Source organism: Arachis stenosperma, chromosome 4 (assembly GCF_014773155.1).
Source record: "Arachis stenosperma cultivar V10309 chromosome 4, arast.V10309.gnm1.PFL2, whole genome shotgun sequence".
Taxonomy (NCBI): Eukaryota; Viridiplantae; Streptophyta; class Magnoliopsida; order Fabales; family Fabaceae; genus Arachis; species Arachis stenosperma.
The window spans coordinates 46,399,195-46,406,270 of record NC_080380.1 but is presented as its reverse complement, the minus strand read 5'-3'; the positions used below and the strand labels follow the sequence as shown (position 1 = coordinate 46,406,270).

The 7,076-nt window shown below is 37.2% G+C and overlaps 1 pseudogene; it reads right to left on the bottom strand.

Moving 5' to 3' along the window:
• Positions 1–417: 417 nt before the first annotated feature.
• Positions 418–3,383, bottom strand: LOC130974951 (glucose-1-phosphate adenylyltransferase large subunit 1, chloroplastic-like; annotated as a pseudogene).
• Positions 3,384–7,076: the final 3,693 nt, after the last annotated feature.

Here is a 7,076-nt window from a genome sequence, read left to right as displayed (position 1 = left end):
AATCTGAAGAAAGAACATACATTTACATAAGCAATGAAAGAACGTATAAAGGAATTACCTAATAAATAATAACTTAGTTTCGTAGAGTAACAAAGGAGTGCAAAAATTTATGCCAAATTATATGGCAGGTCCATAAAAAATTTCAGGAGCATAGAAGCTTGTATGTTCTATATAAAGTATACTCTAAACTTTATGTTCAGTAGATAAAGGTCTATAGCTGAATCTATGATGACAGTTATAGGTACAAGAATTTGACATAAAAGTAGAAAACACCATCATTAAAATCTCTTGGTTTTCTCTCTTCCACCATTTTCTCTAAAAACTAAACAAATTCACCTCCGAAGACAAAGCAAAACAAATCCATAAAAATACTCTTTATTTGAATGCTCTCTAAAAAGCCTCACATGTTGCTATAGTTCAGTACCTTAATAGATTCAGAAGTATCTCCTTCTTGAATACATACACACCCATAGAAGCAATGTATGGTTTCTTTACAGCCTCTTCCTTTGAAAGCCCAAGAACAGTTGTATCTACTTACTATATTATGAAGTAGTATTAGCTGTAAACCTTTTTCTTGAAACTCCTAATATGTAAGAAGCAGCACAAACATGAGTTATTACCATTGCTTTTAGGTCTTCTCCTTTGGCCTTTTCACTGAATGAGAGAATCCTTCCTTTATCATCTATCTTCATTAGACCAAAATCAGAGGCATGACTGTCACATATGAAGAGAGTTTTAAACAACAATATGTGACAAACATTGTTGAATCATTTATTCATTTGAACTGATAAAAGAGCTAGTTTCTCATTCAGAAAAAGATGACAAAGTGATTTCAAGATATACATCATGTGATTATGTATACTAGAAATAGATTTGAAAACCATTAACCCAACCTACCTATTATCCATGGAGAGACAAGAAATTGTAATATCTGCACCACTCTTGCCATGATTCTGGATATAAAGATGAGTCAGAACATGTCAAATTTGAATGCATCAACAGTATTGAAGGAGAAAAGGAAGAACTATTGATTAGACGAAACGGTGCCTTACTTGAACAAAGTCCATATAGTCCATTCGGTAGATATGATCCCTAGAAAGAATCAGGACATCCTCAATATCCTTGCTTCTAGGATCCTACAGCATCATAGTTAAACAACATAACTTGGATTAAAGAGTTCAAGTGTAGGTTATGTAACTACTCTAATTTCTATAGAATTATTATACCTCAAAGAGCTAGTGGAACTGCCTCACGACATCAGCAGTACCCTAAAACCATCTTTTACCTGCCTCCCCTGGAGTTTGAGTAGCAGGAAGAACCTAAAATAATAAATACAAGCATTCTTAGTCTTGAGTAATCACAAGTATAGTTCTTCAACACAGAATCTATGCCAAGTATACCTCAACATAGTCATCTCCAAAGGTGACACCAGTGCCAGAGTTGTAAGTGGAACTGAGTTGAACTGAGTAAGAATGTAGACCTTGTTAACTAAATCTATATGAAATCCTCTGCCTTGACCTGAAAAATTTACAATCTATATCAAATCCTCTGCCTTGACCTGAAAAATTTACAGAAGAGAAGAGTACATTAGAACATAAGAAGCAGAATTTGTGTATAATTTTTCCAAAACTATATCATCAAATTATCACAAAATTTAATATCTTTGAAAAAATTTGAAGAATTGAAGAAAGCAAAGAATGAGAAAAAATTAGGAACAAATCCTCATTTTAATGACTCCACACGATATGAAATCAGTTCCACGAGATCTAATAGTTTTGAATGTAGCTTCAATCGAAGCTTATAGAGACTCGCTAGCTCGCCTTCTTGATCTCCTCAGCTAGCACCACCGAATCCGCACCGAAATCGCACTCTGAGTGCTTCAAGCCGTCGGAGAGGAAAAGAAGAACCAGCGGCACAACCCGCGGAGGAAGACGACAGAGAAGCGGAAGATTTAAAGTATTACCTCAACAATCTGAATCAAATCATCACTCTGAGGTCAACAAAAATTCAGAGGCTCCACGATCTCCATTTATAACTCCACCGGCAACGGTTGACGGAGGAGACGACGACGGCAAGGAGATGAATGGCGGCGGCAATGAATCGTCCCTCTCCTCTCTCTCTCTCTCTCTCTCTCTCTCTCTCTCTCTCTCGCGGTCGAAGCCCCTTTCTGATTGTTATTTTTTTTCAATTTTTGTTATGGGCTAATATTATTTGGGCTGTGGGATCGATACGTTGATTTTAGTATTGATTGGACTGTGGGGGTTATTGTTAATGATTTAGGGAGGTTTTACAAATTGTCACCATTAAAATATATTATGGAGGTTTATAATAACTCCCACTAAAAAACTTCCACAAACAAACAAGGATTTTGTAGTGCGACCAAGACTCATAAAGTAGCTATGTTCAAGAATCAATGTACTAAACTAGGAGAATCAATAACACTATCTAAAATTTTGAGTTCCTATAGATGCCAATCATTCTGAATTTCAAAGGATAAAGTGAGATGCCAAAACTGTTTAGAAGCAAAAAGCTACTAGCCCCGCTCATCTAATTGGGACTAAGTTTCATTAATATTGTGAGATTCATTGTATATTCTGTTCTTTTTATTCTATTTTGTTTTCAGTTGCTTGGGGACAAGCAAGAATTTAAGTTTGGTGTTGTGATGAGCGGATAATTTATACGCTTTTTGGCATTATTTTTAGGTAGTTTTTAGTAGGATCTAGCTACTTTTTAGTATATTTTTATTAGTTTTTAAGCAAAATTCACATTTCTGGACTTTACTATGAGTTTGTGTGTTTTTCTGAGATTTCAGGTATTTTCTGGCTGAAATTGAGGGACCTGAGCAAAAATCTGATTCAAAGGCTGAAAAAAGACTACTGATGCTGTTGGATTCTGACCTCCCTGCACTCGAAATGGATTTTTTGGAGCTACAGAAGTCTAATTGGCACGCTCTCAACTGAGTTGAAAAGTAGATATCCAGGGCTTTCTAGAAATATATAATAGTCTATACTTTGCTCGAGTTTTGATGACGCAAACTAGCGTTCAAACGCCAATTTCCTGCCCTATTCTGGCGTTAAACGCCAGAAACAGGTTACAAACTAGAGTTAAACGCCCAAAACAGGTTGCAAACCGGCGTTTAACTCCAAGAGAAGTCTCTACACGTGAAAGCTTCAAAGCTCAGCCCAAGCACACACCAAGTGGGCCCGGAAGTGGATTTTCTGCATCATTTACTTATTTCTGTAACCCTAGTAACTAGTTTAGTATAAATAGAACTTTTTACTATTGTACTCATATCTCTAGATAATTTTTGGATGTTTAGTCCTTAGACCTATGTCTTGGTTATTCTGGTTCCCCCTCTGGGGGCCAAAACCAATGAACACCATTTTCACTTATGTATTTTCTACGGTGGAGTTTCTACACACCATAGATTTAGGTGTGGAGCTCTGCTGTTCCTCGAGAATTAATGCAAAGTACTATTGCTTTTCTATTCAATTCAAGCTTATTCTTATTCTAAGATATTCATTCGCACCCAAGAACATGATGAATGTGATGATCAAGTGACACTCATCACCACTCTCACTTATGAACGCGTGCCTGATAAACACTTCCGTTCTACATGAAAACGAGCTTGAATGCATATCTCTTAGCCTTTTGGTTCACGATTAGAGTCTTCGTGGTATAAGCTAGAATCAATTGGCAGCATTCTTGAGATCCAAAAAGTCTAAATCTTGTCTGTGGTATTCCGAGTAGGATCTAGGATGGGATGACTGTGACGAGCTTCAAACTCATGACTGTTGGGCGTAATAACAGACGCAAAAGGATCACTAGATCCAATTCCAACACAAGTGAGAACCGACAGATGATTAACCGTGCGATGACAGCGCATTTGGACCATTTTCACAGAGAGGATGAGAGGTAGCCATTGACAACGGTGATACCTAAACATACAGCTTGCCATTGAAGAGAGTATCAATGATTGAACGAAGACAGTAGGAAAGCAGAGATTCAGATGGAATAACGCATCTCCATACGTGGTGCACGAAATTGTGATACACAATGGCGTCAACAACTTGGTACGCATAATTGTAATCTCAACTCTTTTTCACAACTTCACACAACTAACCAGCAAGTGCACTGGATCGTCCAAGTAATAAACCTTACGTGAGTAAGGGTCGATCCCACGGAGATTGTCGGCTTAAAGCAAGCTATGGTCATCTTATAAATATCAGTCAGGCGGATTCAAATGGTTATGGAGTTTTTGATAATTAAAAGATAAATAAAAATAAAATAAAGATAGAGATACTTATGTAATTCATTGGTGGGAATTTCAGATAAGTGTATGGAGATGCGTTATTCCTTCGGAATCTCTGCTTTCCTACTGCATTCATCCAATCCTTCATACTCCTTTCTATGGCAAGTTGTATGTTGGAGGATCACTGTTGTCAATGGCTACCGTCTGTCCTCTCAGTGAAAATGGTCCAAATGCGCTGTCACCGCACGGCTAATCATCTATCGATTCTCACTCATGTTGGAATAGGATCCATTGATCCTTTTACGTCTGTCACTACGCCCAACACTTGCGAGTTTGAAGCTCGTCACAGTCATCCCATCCCAGATCCTACTCGGATACCACAGACAAGGTTTAGACTTTTCGGATCTCAAGAATGCTGCCAATTGATTCTAGCTTATACCACGAAGACTCTGATCGTGAACCTGAAGGCTAAGAGATATGCAATCAAGTTCGTTTGCATGTAGAACGGGAGTATTTGTCAGGCATGCATTCATAGGTTGAGAATGATAATGAGCATCACATAATCATCACATTCATCAAGTTCTTGTGTGCGAATGGATATCTTAGAACAGGAATAAGCATGAATTGAATAGAAAATAGTAGTACTTTACATTAATACTCGAGAAACAGCAGAGCTCCACACCTTAATCTATGGTGTGTAGAAACTCCACCGTTGAAAATACATAAGTGATGATGGTCTAGGCATGGCCGAATGGCCAGCTCCCAATGTCTAAGATCGCATAAACTGATTAAAGATAGATGCCAAGATTAAAATACAATAGTAAAAAGTTCTATTTATACTAAACTAGTTACTAGGGTTTACAGAAATAAGTAAGTGATGCAGAAATCCACTTCCTGGCCCACTAGGTGTGTGCTTGGGCTGAGCATTGAAGCTTTCATTTGTAGAGGTCTTCCTTGGAGTTAAACACCAGCTTTGATGCCTGTTTGGGCGTTTAACTCCAACTTTTATGCCAGTTCTGGCGTTTTGACGCCATAAAAGGGCAGAGAGCTGGCGTTTGGACGCCATTTTACGTCGTCAAAACTTGCGCAAAATATGAACTATTATATATTGATGGAAAGCCCTGGATGTCTACTTTCCAACACAATTAAGTGCGCACCATTTGAAGTTTTGTAGCTCCAGAAAATATACTTCCAGTGCAGGGAGGTCAGAATCCAACAGCATCTGCAGTCCTTTGTCAGCCTCTGAATCAGATTTTTGCTCAGGTCCCTCAATTTCAGCTAGAAATTACCTGAAATAATAGAAAAACACACAAACTCATAGTAAAGTCCAGAAATGTGAATTTTGCTTAAAAACTAATAAAAATATACTAAAAACGAACTAAATCATACTAAAAACTATATAAAAAAAATGCCAAAAAGCGTATAAATTATCCGCTCATCACAACATCAAACTTAAATTATTGCTTGTCTCCAAGCAACTGAAAACAAAATAGGATAAAAAGAAGAGAATATACAATGAATCCCACAGTATCAATAAAACTTAGTTCTAATTAGATGAGCGTGGCTTGTAGCTTTTTGCTTCTGAACAGTTTTGGCATCTCACTTTTTCCTTTGAAATTCAGAATGATTGGCATCTATAGGAACTTAGAATTTTAGATAGTGTTATTGATTCTCCCAGTTCAGTATGTTGATTCTTGAACACAGCTACTTTATGAGTCTTGGTCGTGACCCTAAGCACTTTGTTTTCCAGTATTACCACCGGATACATAAATGCCACAGACACAATACTGGGTGAACCTTTTCAGATTGTGACTCAGCTTTGCTAAAGTCCCCAGTTAGAGGTGTCCAGAGTTTTTAAGCACACTCTTTTTGCTTTGGATCACGACTTTAACCACTCAGTCTCAAGCTTTTCACTTGGACCTTCATGACACAACCACATGGTTAGGGACAACTTGATTTAGCCGCTTAGGCCTGGATTTTATTTCCTTGGGTCCTTCTATTCATTAATGCTCAAAGCCTTGGATCCTTTTTACCCTTGCCTTTTGGTTTAAAGAGCTATTGGCTTTTTTTGCTTTCTTTTTCTTTTTCTTTTCTCCTTTTTTTGCCATTTTTTCTTTTTTTTTTCTTATTTTACTGCTTTTTCTTGCTTCAAGAATTAATTTCATGATTTTTCAGATTATCAATAATATTTCTCTTTATTCATCATTCTTTCAAGAGCCAACAACTTTAACATTCATAAACAACAAGATAAAAAATATGCACTATTCAAGCATTCATTCAGAGAACAAAAAGTATTGCCACCACATCAAAATAATTAAACTAGTTTCAAGATAAAATTTGAAATCCAAGTACTTCTTGTTCTTTTGTAATTAAGCACATTTTTCATTTAAGAGAGGTGAAGGATTCATGGAGTTATTCATAGCTTTAAGACATAGACACTAGACCCTAATGATCATATAGTGAAGACACAAACATAGATAGAACCTACAGCATAAAGCCGAAAAATAGAAAAATAAATAGACAAAGAGATTAAGGAATGAGTCCACCTTAGTGAGGGTGGCGTCTTCCTCCTCTTGAAGAACCAATGGTGCTCTTGAGCTCCTCTATGTTCTTCCTTGCCTTTGTTGCTCCTCCCTCATAGCTCTTTGATCTTCTCTAATCTCATGGAGAATAATGGAGTGCTCTTGGTGTTCCACCCTTAATTGGTCCATGTTGTAACTCAAGCTTTCCAAAGAAGTGTTGTGTTGCTCCCAATAATTGTGTGGAGGAAATTACTTTCCTTGAGGCATCTCAGGGATTTTTTGATGAGGGAATTCCTCATGCT